At 35.8% G+C, this 16,890-nt stretch overlaps 1 protein-coding gene across 1 annotated transcript in view; it reads right to left on the bottom strand.

Moving 5' to 3' along the window:
* The window catches only part of Eip93F (Ecdysone-induced protein 93F), a 129,293-nt gene that overhangs the window by 17,696 nt on the left and 94,707 nt on the right, over positions 1–16,890 (bottom strand). The gene's annotated exons all lie outside the window — the stretch shown is intronic.

Below are 16,890 nucleotides of genomic sequence, written 5' to 3'. Positions count from 1 at the left end.
AAATAAAAATCGTCTAAATGAAAAATTAGTAAAAATAGGCAATCTAGCAATGGACTTCAAATTGAAGCAAAGCTTATACAAGTTTTTGTAATGAAAAAGGGTGCTTTCAACCTGCAATTTAAATGCATCATTAATATTTTAATAAATATTTTAATGCAAATTATTATAATGAGTAAATTTTTGTACATTCATTACTCATAAATACTTCATAAAATATACAACTAATCTTTATTTTCAAAGCACATTTCATAGATCTTTTTTTATTAAGTTAATTGCAAAGTACAGAATAAAACAGCAAAGTAAAATAGTCTTCAAGTCTATTATATATACTCATAAATATGAATTATTGAAAGATCTGAATATTATTAGCATACTGAAATAGTTTGTCTCACCTTTTCAGAATACTTGAGTTTTTACAATATTCTGACTAATAGCTGTTGAAATCTTGCATAGGATTTACAGCAATATTAACCAATATGTATTAAAAATAATATGAATATCTTTTATATAATTTCAGCAAAGCAATGAGTTTAGTTCTGATATTAATCTAAAAAATTCATAATTATTTGAACAGTTTTCTCCCCAGTATAAAAATCCTTCATTTTACAATCTACACAAGTTTCCATTTGTAAAATAGAACAGTAATTTTTTAATTTACCTTCTCCTATATTTTTAATAGAGAGAATCAGTAATTTTAGACTTGACTTCAATGGAATCCCTGCTATTGGAAATTGGGATACTCAGAAGCCAACAAATAAAAGTTTAAAAAAATCAAATGCATAATGTCTGCTAAATAATTAGCTATCATACTAAATCTACCCTTTTTCATATATTGCACTAACATAAATCAAAAGTTTATTAAAACATAAAAATGCCTTTTTTGGATGTTTCACATAACCTTTTCTTAATATATTTAAAAATTTCTTACTCTTGTTTAAAATGTTGAACTTAGGTTTATATGTGGGTACTCAAAAATGTTTGGAGTATTTCCTTAAAAGCCAGTTACATTATAATCGACAAATTATGACTCACTTTAAAATTTTGGACGGAGGGTAGGGGAGAGTGCATAACTCTAGGCAAATTATGTTCATGCAATAAACGCTAACTCATATCCTGAACAATATACTCAGGTTGAATGCTATCTAAAGGATGCACACTCTAATCCCAAATATGGCCTGGTTGTTTGTATAAGTCCTTTGTATTGTCCCACAAGTGTGATGTAGGCACCAACGGTGATGAGAAGATTAAAAGACAATGGATTCAATTCTTGATGGATTGCTTCTAAGCACGTGCAAATATTAAATGCTCAAAAATACACTCATGAAAATATCTTTCGAAGAATAAATTTTCTATTACTAAATGTTGTAAGTGAATTTAACATGGGATGGAGGGGGGTGCAGCAAATTTTCTCACAGAGTTGGTAGTTTGATAGAACAAGTGGAAAAATGTAAATGGGGTTATACGTGTATGTGGCGATGGTTTACGTCACAATATTCCAAACTTGTTAGAAGGTTCATTAAGAGGAAAGCCGATGACTTTAGTAAAACCATAAAATTAACTTTCTTTCAAATTAAAAGATAAAATACAAAATTAAATCTATGATGATAAGCCAACGCCAACTGTTGACCATGAACAAGCGGAAACAGTGAAGTACAAGAGCAAAAGTGAGTCTTAGCGAAAAATTTGAGTCTTTATACTCATGCTATAATGAATGCACATGAGTACAGTGCAGCAAACATGAATATTGCATGCAAATGTTAACATACAAATATTCTCATCGGAATGCAATTATTCCACCTCAGTACTCCCCCTCCCACACGTGCCAAAGGCATGAGGGGTCAAAGATACCTAGGGTTAAACTTGACTCTTCTACCAGAACAAGTAGTCTGCATTGGAGGTATAGTGTCATTAAGTTTTACTGAAAGAAGAGTTTGCTCAGGAACAGAAAACCGATACTACAGTATCTGAAACTAAAAATGCTGGTTTCATGATATCAATACTGATCATAGGTTCTTTTTCTTTAATAAGGGTACAATTTTTATTAATTCTTTTTACTACTTTAAATGGTCTATCATACAGGCGAGTCAATGGTGGTTTTATAACATCGAGTCTTACAAACATGTGGGTGCACGATTCTGAAGCTAGGTGCATGATATACTTATTGTTAACATGGGCTGATGAGGTACCAGTGCCATCTCTCTCACTGCCTCACAAAACTTCTGTAAAAATGACACTGGATTAGAAGAATTAGAAACTTGGATGGACACTCAAGTAATCTGATAGCTGCAAGGCAGTATGGAGAATTCCGAATTTGGTAAACACCAAGAATTTTATTAACAGCAGTGAACATGCGTGACTCAAATTGTCAGCCTTGATTGGTACTTATGGGTGTGGAAACTCCAAACCGAGCAATCCAATGGGCAAAAACAGCGTTTGAGTAAAAGTTTCAGCCAAAGTATCCTTCTTAGATATTGCTTCTGGCCATCGGAAAAATAGGTCAATAAGTGTCACAACACATTTTAAGAAACTCAAATAATCCAAATAGGGTGGTTACAGCTGTTTTGGGTATGTTCTCTGGAATAACAGGAATCTGATGATGCCCTAGCCAAATCGAGTGTTGAGAAAATATTTTTCCCAAGCAATATCTATGTACAATCTTGAATATGTGATACAGGATACCTGTCAGGAATAGTCATAGCATTCAAGTGATGATAATCACTGCAAGGGTGCCATTCCCTACTTGCTTTACAGACCATGTGAAGAGGGCTGATCCAAGGGCTTTTGGATGGCCGAATGATTTCCTGTGACATAAGTAACTCAAACTCTTGTCTTGCTGGCTGGAATAAATCTGGTGACAAACAAGGTTTAAAGAACACGGGAGGACCTTTAGTCTCAGTACAATGGAAAATTGTTGGTTACATAAGAAGAATTAACGAGTTCAGGATACTCAGATAGTACACTATAAAATTTAGGATCAACAAGAAGACAGATTATATTCAAATCAAAGGAATTCCTAAGCAATTTACCCTGCGATGACAAATTACTTTTAGAATCAATATTTTATTAGCAGCATCAACAAGTAATCCATACTTCTAAAGGAAATCTATGCCTATAATTAGCTGATTTACATCTGCAATGACAAATAAACAAGTAAAGGTAAGATGTAAATACAAAGTAAGGCATCTAGCGCCAAAGGTGGGGATTTCAGTTCCATTGGCAACAAATAAAAATTAATTCTAGGAAGGGCCAGAACACAGAGCATTTTTTGGAAATATCGATACATATGCACCAGTAGCAATTAAATATTTTAGTTTTGGAAAGGGGTCGGCCGAGAGTATATGACTGGTGGTTGCTATTTTGGTCAGACAACAATCGCTCTATTCATTTCCCTTTTGGCGAAAGGAATATGTAGACTGATGTTTCCTAGCATGTTCCTCAAATTTTACATGAAAAAAGCAAAACTTGTTTGTTCGCTCTTTATAATGGTTAGTATGTTCGGGTGACCTGCTGTCCTGGTATAAATGGCGGAAATTACGCTTAGCACTGCGAGAATTATATCTCAGGTAGAGGCTAACTCACTAGCTTGTTTAGTCAACTCTGCTATAATACGGAGTTCCAAATGAGCACTAGCAGATTCACATGGCTCAGCGATCACAATAGCCATATTCACATAAGAATGAGTCGCAAGCTCAGAAATCTTATCAGTAACTATAGCTAATTTACTCAAATCATCTTCACTACCATGAGAAGCTAAAATACACTATGTGCAATTAGGAAGCCTTGCACGCCATACAGATCTTAGGAGGGGTTCACTTACGGTATGACTTGCCAAAGCAGGCATATGAGTCGATAACTGAGAAATACATTGGTCGCCAAGCTCCAAATCTTGCAACAGAGTAAGAATTTTTGACGCTCTGCTCTCGGAATGGACTGAAATCAATCTTTGTTAGGAGATTATATTTTCCAGTAGCAGGAGGGTTTAAAATGATATCAGTAACAGAATTAAGAATATCAGAGTCTACAGCAGCAACAGCACAATTAAATTTTGTTAAATTCGAAGCTATGCTGGAAAGAGAAAACTGCGATTCCAATCTGACAAACCATAAAGCAGGCCTTATTTTCCAAAAAGGCCGTAATTTTACTGGAGCATAAAACACGTGTATAGACTCTACACTTTCACATACAATGTCATCAGCAGAATTTTAATTATGAGGCATAACCTACTTCCTATAACTAAGTAATACCAAAACATAATGAAAGAGGCTAGAAAACCTATCACATATGCGTACCTGTTAGGGATGCACACTGGAATGAAAATATAAAATATTCACTACATAAGAGAATACTGTGCATATTAATACGGAAGAAAAATCAACTCCCGTGCACCAGTCCTACCTGCATTCTCAAATATATTGTTACGAAATGTAAAGGCGCAGTAAGAAAGCTTCCTCGCAAAGCAGTTTTAGGGTTGCCATTAAATGGCAAGGGAAGGCAGGGTTGTCACATTTCGTGAGAAATCGCCCATTTGGCGACATACCATGGACAGTTGGAGAACCTTCTGAATTCTTACCGGTTTAGCCCAGAATGTTCCTGAACACAAGCCGAAAGCTATATAAACTCTGCTAGTCCGGAGTCAGTGTGCGTCTTGTCTAGTGAGCTGATAGTCAGTCATTGAGCGAGTGTCTCGAAGTCTAACGCCGAGGTAGTCGTCGAGTGCATCGAAAGAGTCTCATAGTGCATCGTCGAGTTTCGTCATAGACTGTGCTGAGTCGAGAGCTATACTCTTGTGTATCGTGTGGAGAGTCTCGAGAGTACGTTGAGTTCCGAGAACAACCAAGCAGAGTTAGGAGCTGAACTCTGGTGCTTTGCAGTGAAGCTGTCTTGTTAGCATAAATTTAGGTATTTTGCATAATGAAACTCGAAAGGCATACGAAACGAACATGCGCTAAGATATATATTGGCGAGAGAAAGTAAAGTTTGTGAGCAATGCAGTATATTTGACTTTCACCTTAGCTACGTGTAGTGTACTTTCTCTTTTCAGGTACTATGTCAAAGTATGTTCGTGTTTCTTTTTTCTTATTGCCTAAAATAGGTAAGCCTGATATTTAGGACTGATGATGATTCTATGTAAGTTATCTCCTTTTCAACAATTCAGTGTTTTAATGTCCGTGAAGATTATTACTTTTTGTTATGCTTAAGTTAAGCAGAATTATCCTATTTTATTAAATAAATATTTCATAGTTAACTTTTTGACTTATGATTCTTTAATGAAAACTGTGCTTGAGGAAACTTACTCATTACGCCTTCAGTGCTAATGCACAACCAACATGTCTCCACCGTTTCTGCCTGACAGTGTGAAGGCTGTATTGCTGATCGTGTCAGCATGTTTATAGTAGTTCATCGACGACTGTAAAACGTGTTTTGGAGCTATCCTGACAATACTGGCTAACAAAGTGTGTTTCGATATTTCACCAAGTGTGTCGTTATTCACTCCAAATCTACAAATTCCGTACGAACGTGAAGGAAGAAAATAACGTAACAACTCAAAAAAGAAGAGAAAAATGCAACAACTGGTGTCAGAAAAGAAGAGAAAACCGCAACAATATGTTAACCTGGGAGGAAAATTATCCAGTATCAACTCACTAAGTTGTAAGTACTTTCACTGAAATATTGCTGATTTGTAGCTCCACAATAGAATCATTTTCACAGATACTGCTGCCATGAGATCTCAATGTTCAGCTTCTTTGAACACTTCAATCTGGCCACGAGTAACTGCAGCATTCTTCTTGGGTCACCAAATGTATCAATGGCCACAGTATTTCAAACTTGTCCATTAAGAAAGCTAAAGACTTCAGTAAATCATAAAATTTATCAAAAGGTAAAATACCAAATTTAACACATGATGATAAGCCAATCTCAAATGTTGACCAACAAGCAGAAGTGAAGTACAAGTGAGAGCGAGACTCTCGGGAAAAAATTCAAGTCTTATACTTGATCTATAAAGAGAGCACACAGGTACAGCGCAGCAAACATGGATACTGCATGCAAATGTTAAAATACAAACATTCTTTTTGGAATGCAAATACCATAAACGCTCACGTAATGTCCACATTATTTTTACGAAAATTACATCACAAAAATGCAGGTGCGGGCATTACACGGATCGTTCAAATGTCTCGCTTTTTCTCGTGAGTAATTTTGGGCGTAAATTTCATTTCAAACCGCCAAGTTATGTTCTATGTGGAAGATAATAGCAAAAGTAATTAAAGTATCAAATTTAAAGTTGTTTAATAATAGCTACCTAAATTCTACAAACCTACAGACTCACTTTCTCCCATCCACATGTATAATATAAATTACCCCATTTACGCTTTCAACACTCGGCAAGTATCAGTTCGCATAGGAGCTAATAGCTTGCACACATCATTTTTTTTTTTAAAAATCTGTTCTGACGCACTGTACGAAAATCCATTTGTTTCATTATTCGCCGCAACCAGCCTTCACTTGTCTTGAATTGCAATGTAGGAATGTCTTCTTCTTGTGCCGCAGGAAGCGCTCTGGCACATTTCCCGTGTTACTGTGTATTCTTGCGCATGCATATCACGAAGCTATGCAACTATTTTTTTTCCAAGTCTGGAAACTTACATTTCAAACCACGAAACGCATGTCTTGTTTTGTTCGTTGCCGCCAGTTGCTCACGCTCTTTGCTCCAACTATACACACACTTTTCGTCCACCTTATATATTCTTACTATTGCTCTTTTTCCATTTTCCTGCATACATTCTATGGCTTTCAGTTTAAAAGCTGCTGTATTTTCCCATTTCAAGCACGCTACTTGCTAACTACCACAAATTCCAAACGATGCTATGAATGAAAAGAGAAAGCTTGAAATATGCAAATGCTCCAAGGAGGAAGGACGGGAAGTAATTTCATTACAAAACAGTGTTTCCTGGAAGTCAATGTGTTGAAAACCTGTTTGGACTGCCTTCATTTATTATTGCGTCTGCCGAGTAGATTGCTGGCGCTGATGTTATGACTGAATAACAGCTGCACCAGAATGCAAGGAAAGTCGCTGCTTTCCATCCTGGAGCCAACCAAAGACAAAACAAATACTTATTCTTTCTTTAATGATGTTTACTGACTAATGTTATTGACTAAAGGGAAAAAGGCGATGTTAAAAAAATATATTTTAAACTAAGAAATTCTTTAGTTTTTGGGGTGCGTACATTGTGTGGGGTCACTTTTCTTTACATAAATTTTATCTGTAAATTTGGGGTGCGGGCATTACACAAGCACATACGGTTTTCCACCACAAGTGTTTATAAACATATACACTGCCACAAATTTTTTTTCTGTAAACATGGTACATACGATGGCCTCTTAATTTTTAAAACTTACTAACATTGCAAAACAATTTATGAAATTAAGATGTTTTCATAAATGTTGTTGCTATTACAAATACAACGAATTTTTTAAGGGCATATACAGTATTTTGTAAGCATATGCAATTTACAAACAGGTTCATTAAAAATGTCTGCTGTAATTTGTTGTTGTTAGTTATCCTCAAAAGATCCGGCATATGTCAGATCAACTCCAGAAGGTCGTTGACCATCAAAAAATCAATAACAGTGAGGGGATCGGATGTCCTCCTCAAGTCCTTCAGGTCACCTCAAAGTGTGCTCTTAGCCGTGAGGGAGTGTTACCTGGGTGGAATAGGAGAAATATTTTGTGAGAGTAATCTCCTGGAAGGGTCACCCAAGGCGTGAAAGCTATTCCAATATGCTCAGCTAAGGCCTGCAGGCAATGGAGCATAGACAAACTTCTTCCCTTGGACTTTGCCCGGGGGGGGGGGGCTCCAGGCTTTTTGACCAACAGAAGCTGCTCACTTTCTCCCCCTGCAATTTATTATGCCAAATCGTGAAAAATTAATTCTCCATTACTTCATTATCAAAATTCAGCCCGAAAATCAATATTTTCTAATGAATTCTCTTCTCCGCAACTGACAAATACATATACTCTTTAAAGTTTTGATATAAATATTTTTAGAGTACATTTACAATAATTTTTAGAATCAAATTAATTTCAAATGTGCAACACAGAAAACTAATTATTTCCAGATTCAACCATTCAAAAAATCTATGCAAAAATAGTGTCTAAATGAAAAATAGTTAAATAAATCCAATGATTACAGCTGCAAGCTACCAGTTTTATTTCAAAATTATGAAAACAGTTGCTGCATATTTATAGTTAAAGAATGATATATACTACACGGCATAACATTTCATGAAAAGAAATTTTCTGCTTGTAGAAAACTAATACAAACAGAGTGATGGATTTATGTTATGATGGCAAATGTAAAATATCACAATTGGTGACTTTTCACGTCTTAAAATTTTCCATATTCAGATACAGTACCTCTAAAGCTGATGGGCATAAACACACTTTTTCTGATATTAACAAAAATTAATACTGAAACAGTATCAGTCAGAAGAAAACAAATTAAAATGAAACCTAAAAGAGATATGAAGTTTAATGGTCCTGTGCAGGAGGAATCATTGATTGAATGTATAAACTCCTATTAAAAAAAGGATGGGGGGAAAAGTGCTAAAATAATTTTTCTTTGTTTCTTTTCAATCAAGAATAACCAACAGACAGAGTTTAATGGTCCTGTGCAGGAGGAATCATTGATTGAATGTATAAACTCCTATTAAAAAAAGGATGGGGGAAAGTGCTAAAATAATTTTTCTTTGTTTCTTTTCAATCAAGAATAACCAACAGACAGATATAATTATATCAATAAGTAAGAAACTATCACAGTTCGGTTTATACCTCATCTCCTTCCAGGGAGCTAAAAGAAAAAATAGTTAAGTGGCGACATATTAAATTTTACACTTTCTAACTTGCCATTCACACTTTCAAAAAAAACATTTCGCATTTTGCTTTCTCCAAACTCAAATTCTCACTACTGCTTTACAGCACTGTAATATGTGAAAGTTTGTGCAAAACTGTACCGAGTTTCAACAACTACCTGCTAATCAAAATCCTACATAGTTAATACACAATTTCAACAACAGATAAGAAACTTAAGAAACTAAGACCTACAAAACGATATATACACTCTTTAACCCTTTCCAGCACGCTACCTTTTAAAGTGGAAGTTTTGATTAAAAAAAAAGTAGGCAGTCTAATTAGACCTAGAGGAGTACACAAGCACTTATCGTTTAATTCTGTGGGTGTGCCTAAAGTGGGCACACTGATTGAATAGAGCTTCGAAAAAGTGCTGAACCGAGCATTATTGCCAATGAACTGACCGATGACATATGGAGAAACAAAGAATACAGACTCTCAGTTGTCCTAGATTATCGGTGAGCCCGGTCTGAGCACACCTAGGGTTCGCCGTTTGATTTTAGGCAAAATTTCAAGGTAAAAATTTTAAACTAATCTAGAATAAGGAGATTAGCATACCGCCAAAAAAATAACATAGAAATTTCTTTTCAAACAATTCCTTTTACACCTTAAAAAAAAAAAAAAAATCTGGAAGACTTCTTTGAAAATGAGGGTCTTAAAAATCTAAACATGGCTAAAACATGTGGACTGGTTTGTGTTGAGCTGCCACAATAAATAAAGAAGGTTCAGAGTAACGTATAAATCCCTTTTCATTCAATTTTTCTGTGCGTACAGAAGGAAATTTTTAGGTGTGTCCACACCGGACACACTGTGCCGAGAAGGGTTAAGAGTGGGGTAAGAAAATGAAAACAGAAAGGGGGAGTTCAGAACAGAAATAGAATACTATTGCTCACGTTCCAAATTATACCAGATTAGAAATATTTTTTTAGAGAGGTATATCTAAGTAGAAAATTTCAAACTTTCCCTACTTTACCTATCACACATTTTTTCCTATTCATCTATCATGCTTTGCTATGAAATTTAGATTTTGAATTTCCCTAAGCAAATTCTATGTGAAAGTACTATTACTTTGTCCTAACAAAAAATTGCTCTAAATACTTTATATTATACATTTGACTGCTCAATTTGCAGAACAAAATCGCTTCCAAAATTGCGTTCCCCCCTTTCCATATTTTTAAGCTATAGATATTGGAGAATTGAAAAATGCACTTTTTCTTAAAAAAAAAACTTTTTCTAAAATAAATTTCAGTCAAATTACAGTTAATTTTTATTTATTGCATAATACAAAAAAATAAAATGTATAAAATTTAAGAAAATATAAAGCGTGGAGGGGAAAATACCTTAGAAATGCAGTTTACTATGATAGAGTTCAAGGCAAAGTCCAACTTCACAGTCTTTGCACCAGATTCAATAAATCTAATTAATAGTCCATCTAATTATTAATATAATCAATAAATCTAATTAATAATTGAATAATTTCTGTAAGAAAAAAAGGGGCAAAAAGTGAAGTTTGAGCGCTAATACCACGTGCCTTCAAATGTCACAATTTAGTAGACAACTAACGATATCTGTTGGCCAAAACGCAAACTAAACACCTAATATTGTATATAATTTATTTCAATGGTTAAACGGGGAAAAAACGGGATGTGCTCCTCAATAAAGGAAGAAAAACATATGCCCGCGAAAATCGTGGGATGAGCAAATTTTGCTACATTTCAGTTGCAAAACGGGATGTGCTCCTCAATAAAGGAAGAAAAACATATGCCCGCGGAAATCGTGGGATGAGCAAATTTTGCTACATTTGAGTTGCCTGTGGAAACAGTGGGATGATCAGCCACAGGGTTAATAATAATTCAATGGCAGTTATAGTTTTAAAAAAGTAAAATTTAAAAGAAATTGCTATAAAAAGATGAAAAAGTTTTGACAAAATTTAGCAACCTAGTTAACTGATGCAATTAATTAGGCTACCTATGCATGCTAGATGACTTCTGGGCTAAAACGTTTGAGGAAAATGGACTAATAAGACAAAGGAGAAAAATCTAATTTACTGGCGATTTTATCCAATCATCTGTTTCAAATTCAGTTTTAATGAATACTGCATGACCTTCTCCACTATTTTCATCTGTTATAGAGTGGTTTTCACACAGATATATCTAAAAATCAATTTCACAAATAAAAATGCAACAAGTTCTACATCTTTACCCATGTTTCTTTGTCATAATTCTTTAACACTGCCTTAAATCATGGAAGGGAAACTTAGGCAAAGGTTTAGTGCTTCAATGCAGAATTAACAGGTCTCTTCCCTTAAAAATTATACCCTGCATAGTTTGAAGATAACAAAAAGATATGACATAAATCTTCAAAATGTGAGAAAATCCATACTTGAACACTCTTTTAATTATCTTATACAAGTAATACAAATTTTAATCTCATTTCTTTAACTAAGTTAGCTTTTCTTAAGCTTAACAATTGGGGGGGAAGGGGATTTCTAATTACACTTAGGTTCATAAGCACTTCCTTAAAATTTAATGCATATTTCCCCACAGTACATGTAAACAAAATCATTTTAGGTCAGTATGCACTCCACAATAACTGAGCATAATAGTGCATCTGTGCCCACTAACCAAAAGATTAAAGATTATACTTCAAAACCCTCTAGCCAGAATGATAAACAACACATACGACAGTACCTCAAACAGACACCGTATAGCCAATAGCTGGAATTTTTTGCCATTGGTTATGGTCCCCAGATTAATGGATTGTATATTTTTGTCAGCTACAACATAAAGATTCGAGGAGATTTGGGGAATTTAAGAGTCCAATGAATAATCTGGAACTTGCATAATTGTTCCTTTAACCATACCCGACTGGACATGGCCTAGTGGGCAAAATTTTATAGATTTTAAGATGCAAAGCTCATGAAAGGTAATCTGATAGAGACCTTTTCATACCCACTAAGGGGATACTATGAGAAGGTTAAATGCAAAGAAGAGAACAAACATAATAGATAAATTTATGACCCTATACTGATTGTGCAATACTTGTATCATCCTATCAAATTTGTATAATTCTTATTTTAGCCTCTATTTTTATATACTTACATTCATTAAGATGACAATAACATTACCAAATGACATAAGAAAGCATATCTTATCAGAGAATATATACCATCAGACGGTTAATCGAAATCCTAAAGTAAGGTAATGCATACATGCACACTGACTCGATTTTCTGCTGTCCCATAACCACAAGCTACAGAGGGAAAAAAAAAAAAAAAAAAAAAAAAAAAAAAAACTTAAAAGTTCTTTGCTTCAGATCTGTATATTCCTCTTCCAGGAGAAAAAATTCATAGCCAAGCAGTATGCTAACCACTGTTCCATTATAACCACAAAGACAAGTGCATGAGATGTTTGCATAATAGCTTCTATTGATTTTACATAGCCACTGACACATTAGCACAACTGCAAGCTTTGGTCAGTCATATGGAATGACCATGAGCTTAGCATTTTCCACAGCAATTTTTGGCTACATTAATAATTCCTTATCATTGGGTAGAAATCGGTAATAATTACACAAAACCCATAATAGTGTAATTCCATTATTGATATCTGAAAGGAACTTCAAATCTTAAATGAATATTTGACAGTAAAAATGGGAATAATTCTGTAGTTCTCATCCATGTAGATGCAGATTTGGAGGCTGATCCACAAGAAAAAATATACGTGTAAGGATTCACAACGAAGTTCACGAATACCATGATTTCATAATAAATTTCTTATGAGAATTTTAATCAGAAAAATTGAGGTGTGTGGCTTATGCAAAACAAAGCAATACAGGGCAGGTAAACACAAGTTGGTCAGCATAAATTATTTCTTTTTTGAGAAACGGTATCCCCAGAAAATATAACATTATATGATGCTACTGTATCCTCTCAAGTAATAAATCCTGGCCAGGGATTTGTTGACGATATACTGGTACTTTCACCAAACTGTTATTATCTGAATGGTTTTTGCTGAACTTGGCTTCTTAGTCATAACACTGGCAGCAGCACTGGAGCTCAGCTGATAAGCAATAAGGAATTTCATAACACAAACCAGTTCCAAGACAAAAGAGGGGGAGCAGGTTGTTTTTTTCATTTCAGAGCCACTGTCAGCTTGCAGGTGCCTGAAGTTGCAGTGTTTGGCAGGGGGGAAACTGATAATGCAAAGAAAAGCAAAACATATGCTTCTTCACTGTCTATATCGCTACAACAGAATGTATGATAGTTTGATTGGAAATAAAGAAACACAAAACGAGACTTGTTCTTAAGTGACAAGGAAAGATGATTTGAACATTTTACATTTTTTTCTGAAGTGCGATGCCCTCCTGCAAGACTTTGAATCAATGTTCAACTTAGTAAATAAGCATGAGGTTTCTAATGTATGTTTTATGGATATTTTCCTTAATGGAGCCTTAATGCTACCTCTATCTCAATAGAGAACTATAATAAAAGTTCGTTTATCTGCTTTCCGTATCTACTTGTTCAGATGGCTTGTTTCCCCCTCTAGTCCTGGCCACTAAACTGAATACACAGTTACCAAAACGGTTGTGTTGCCACAGAACTCTTTAGTTATTTTACAACTTATAATCCTGTATGTGTTAATGAAGTTACGCAAAAGACGGACAAATGAGGCAACCTACTAATCACATGAAACTCAAGAGGAACCTTTCTCAAGGATATTGCATGGTGAGACAGCCAGAACAGACACAGGTCAGTAAACTCCTCCCTCCCAAAATGCTAACTGACATGTGCTGAAACAAGATTCCAGCCTTTCTTTCCTGCTTACAGCTGGAGTTTGTGGAATACCTAAAGCAGAAATCCCAATTTTTCTACCATTAGCTTTCATTTAAAGAGAAACATGTTATTTTGTTCCCCTTCCACTGTCTCACAAAATGGTCTTGAAGCCAGCTTTAGAAGCAGGTGAGATTATCGCTTTGTTAATATAGCTCTAAAATTGCCTTCAAGAACGAAAAAGGCAACTGGACTGGGATAACATTAGCACTTCTCCTCCCGCCAACTACACAGACACACACAGACTTTGACATTTCGCCCCGCTTTGACTATGCCGCTTCCTTGATCTTTCTATCAGTATGAATCACCTTTCATCTTTGTACTATGGCATCTTCTTCAACCATTTCGAGATAGCACTGTTGCGATACGAATACCTGGTAAATCAATCATTCTAAAAAGAGACTCCAGAAATTTGTCATTAGTAAAGATGTGTTGCTCAGAGCAGGTTGAGATAAGTGGCACGTGTTCACATTCATTCGCCATTAGTGAGAAACTTTATAAACTATTTCTCCCGCTTCCTTAGCAATCCTTCGCAGTGTAGTAATCAGCATGCGTGGCACGTATTCAAGAGGTCTGTGGTTCGAGTCCTGGCGAGGGCACTGCTCATTTTTCATCTTTTCTGCTTCAAAATAACCTAATATCTCTACAGTGGCACCCGAACCAAAAGGTGGTGAATGATGATTCTACACCAGCAGGATTTGGTAACTGGGTCCCCTAAAGGACCGTTCCCACTGGGGTTTATCTCAGCTAACGGACATAGTTGAAGTAGCTGACCCATCTCTAAAACCTGTTTTTCCTCCATAGGGTAGCAAGTTGAAATACCTGAACTGCAGGCATAGCACAGCTAGTCAACACATGGAACTGACTCTACTAGCTCAGATAAACCCCAATGGGAATGACCCTTAAAACCCCAGTCGACCTTTAAAAGGGGGAGTATATAAGGTATTTCTCCTGCTTCCTTAGCATTTCTTCATAGTGTAGTTGGTCAGAATGCTCGGTGTGTATTCGAGAGACCCGTGGTTCGAGTCCCGGTGAAGACGCTGCTCATTTTTCATCTCCTTTGCTTCGAAATAACCTAATGTCTCTACAACTTAAAATTCTGCGTGAAGCAGAATTGATTGGAAATCGAACTATGGAAGAAAATAATAACATTAGTAAATCATGTATTCGAGATTGGAAACAGAACTGCTTCAATGCAGCAGTGGTGCTCGCAAGGCTTTCCAGGGCCAACATGCCAAACACCCTCATATTGAACAGAAACTTTACGAATTCATGACTGAAAACCGGGCCAGTGGATATGGTGTTTCTACTCAAATGTGTCAGTTGAAGGCCATCCAAATTGCTAGGGAGGTATAAAGGGAAGGTTTTAAGGCAAGCAGAGGTTGAGTTCACTGGAGGAGAAATTGATTACATTTTACCGCCACATGATTGAACTGCGAATACAAATTGGTTATTCTGATCAGATACCTGTGTATTTTGAAATACTTCTGCATACGACTGTAGATGCAAAGCGCAAAAAGACAGTGAGCATAAGAACGAGGGGGCATGGAAAAGCAGTGCATTACTGTAATGCTTTCTGTTCTAGCTGACAAAACACAGCTGCTTCCTTAGGTTATTCTGAAGTGGCCAGAGGAAGCTTTGCCATATGGGATCATCATAAGGACACAAGAGTCTGGGTGGATGGATGCTTCCATTTTGAGGATTGGATGAAAAGCATATGGGATTGTTGCCCGGGTGTTCTGTTGACGCTGCCTACTATGCTAGTGCTGGATAGTTTTTGTGCACATAGGACAAAAAATGTGCGAAGGAAAAGGGCTGAGCTTATGGTTGGTGGGATGACATCTATGCTGTAGTAACTAGAGATATATGCATTAATCACCAATTTAAAGCAGCACTGCAAAGAACGTAAGCGGAATGGATGGCCGCTGGAAATCATGCAGTGGAACCAACTCATCGCATTAAGAAGCCAAAAATAACTCGAATCTGTGGATGGATCAAAGCCGCCAGAAATGGAACTTCACAAGAACTTGAGCTTCAAAAAGTGCGGAATATCAAACAGCATGGACGGAAGTGAGGATTGTGCAGTGTGGGATGATGAGCAAGAAGAGAATACTTGCAGTTTGGAAAGCATCAGTGATAACAGCAGCACAGAAAGCGAGGAAGACCGGCAATATACATCGTGTTTCTAAACTGAAAAAGTGGGAAGAAGTGCAATGGTACGGTTATCTGTCTTTGTTAGATTACCGGTAGATTTTAAAGGATAATTCGGTACTTTTAAATCCATATTTAGTGCAGTGATTGTTGCCAACTGAAGCTATTTTTTTAACGAATAAAATTTGATATAACAAACTTAGATTATCAGTTTTTTTCCTTTATGCTGTAGTATTCAATTCTGCAACAACTGATTTGTTTCCATTAAAATGTTACTGGGCATGTATCGCTACGAACTTAGGCAGAAGCTGCAAAAGGTACAGGTGGTAGTTAAGATTTCTTTCTCAATAACAGTTGATCGGTATAATATTTCTGTTTCTTTATGCTTGTAATGCAGAAAAAAAGATTTTTTCTATAAATTAAGCTTTCAGTGGGCCTAATGAAAATATGTGTGCTATTACTGGTGGACATTTTTTTCCTGTTTTGGAGCACTGAAAAACATCGGGTGTGCGTCTTATTTGGTGGTGCGTGGTATTCGTGAAAATACGGTATGTCTACAAATTGTCTAGCCACTTGGTATATGAAAAAGCAAAATTATATATCCATCTTCTACTGAAGCTGGACTCTTCTTACCTCTAAGTAAAGCTATGTAAGACCTTCCATTATTGAGAACATGGTTCAAGAAATTTTCGGATATAATGATATAGTTGTTCGCACTTTTTTGCAGATAATCTGTCAGTTATGAAAGCTGTAAATTAAATCAATGAACTAGGTTAAAACACATAGACATTAAACTGAAATTACATACGATTAACCTTTTCTGGTGGCTGGGACATACATGTCTGTCCCACACATTCCCTACTATTAAATAAAGCTAATATAGAACATAAAATGGAAGACTTTTCTGTTCCTTGCTGATTGAATAGTTGACTAAATGGCTTCAATACATAGAAAATTAGACTCTATAGGCCCCAAGAAAAGTTTAAAGGGGCTGAAGGTCA

The sequence above is a fragment of the Stegodyphus dumicola genome, chromosome X2 (assembly GCF_044657685.1).
Source record: "Stegodyphus dumicola isolate Sdum_Otavi_A_Nest chromosome X2, ASM4465768v1".
Classification (NCBI taxonomy): domain Eukaryota; kingdom Metazoa; phylum Arthropoda; class Arachnida; order Araneae; family Eresidae; genus Stegodyphus; species Stegodyphus dumicola.
Note: the sequence above shows the minus strand (reverse complement) of the source record. Positions and strands in the feature narration are given on the sequence as shown.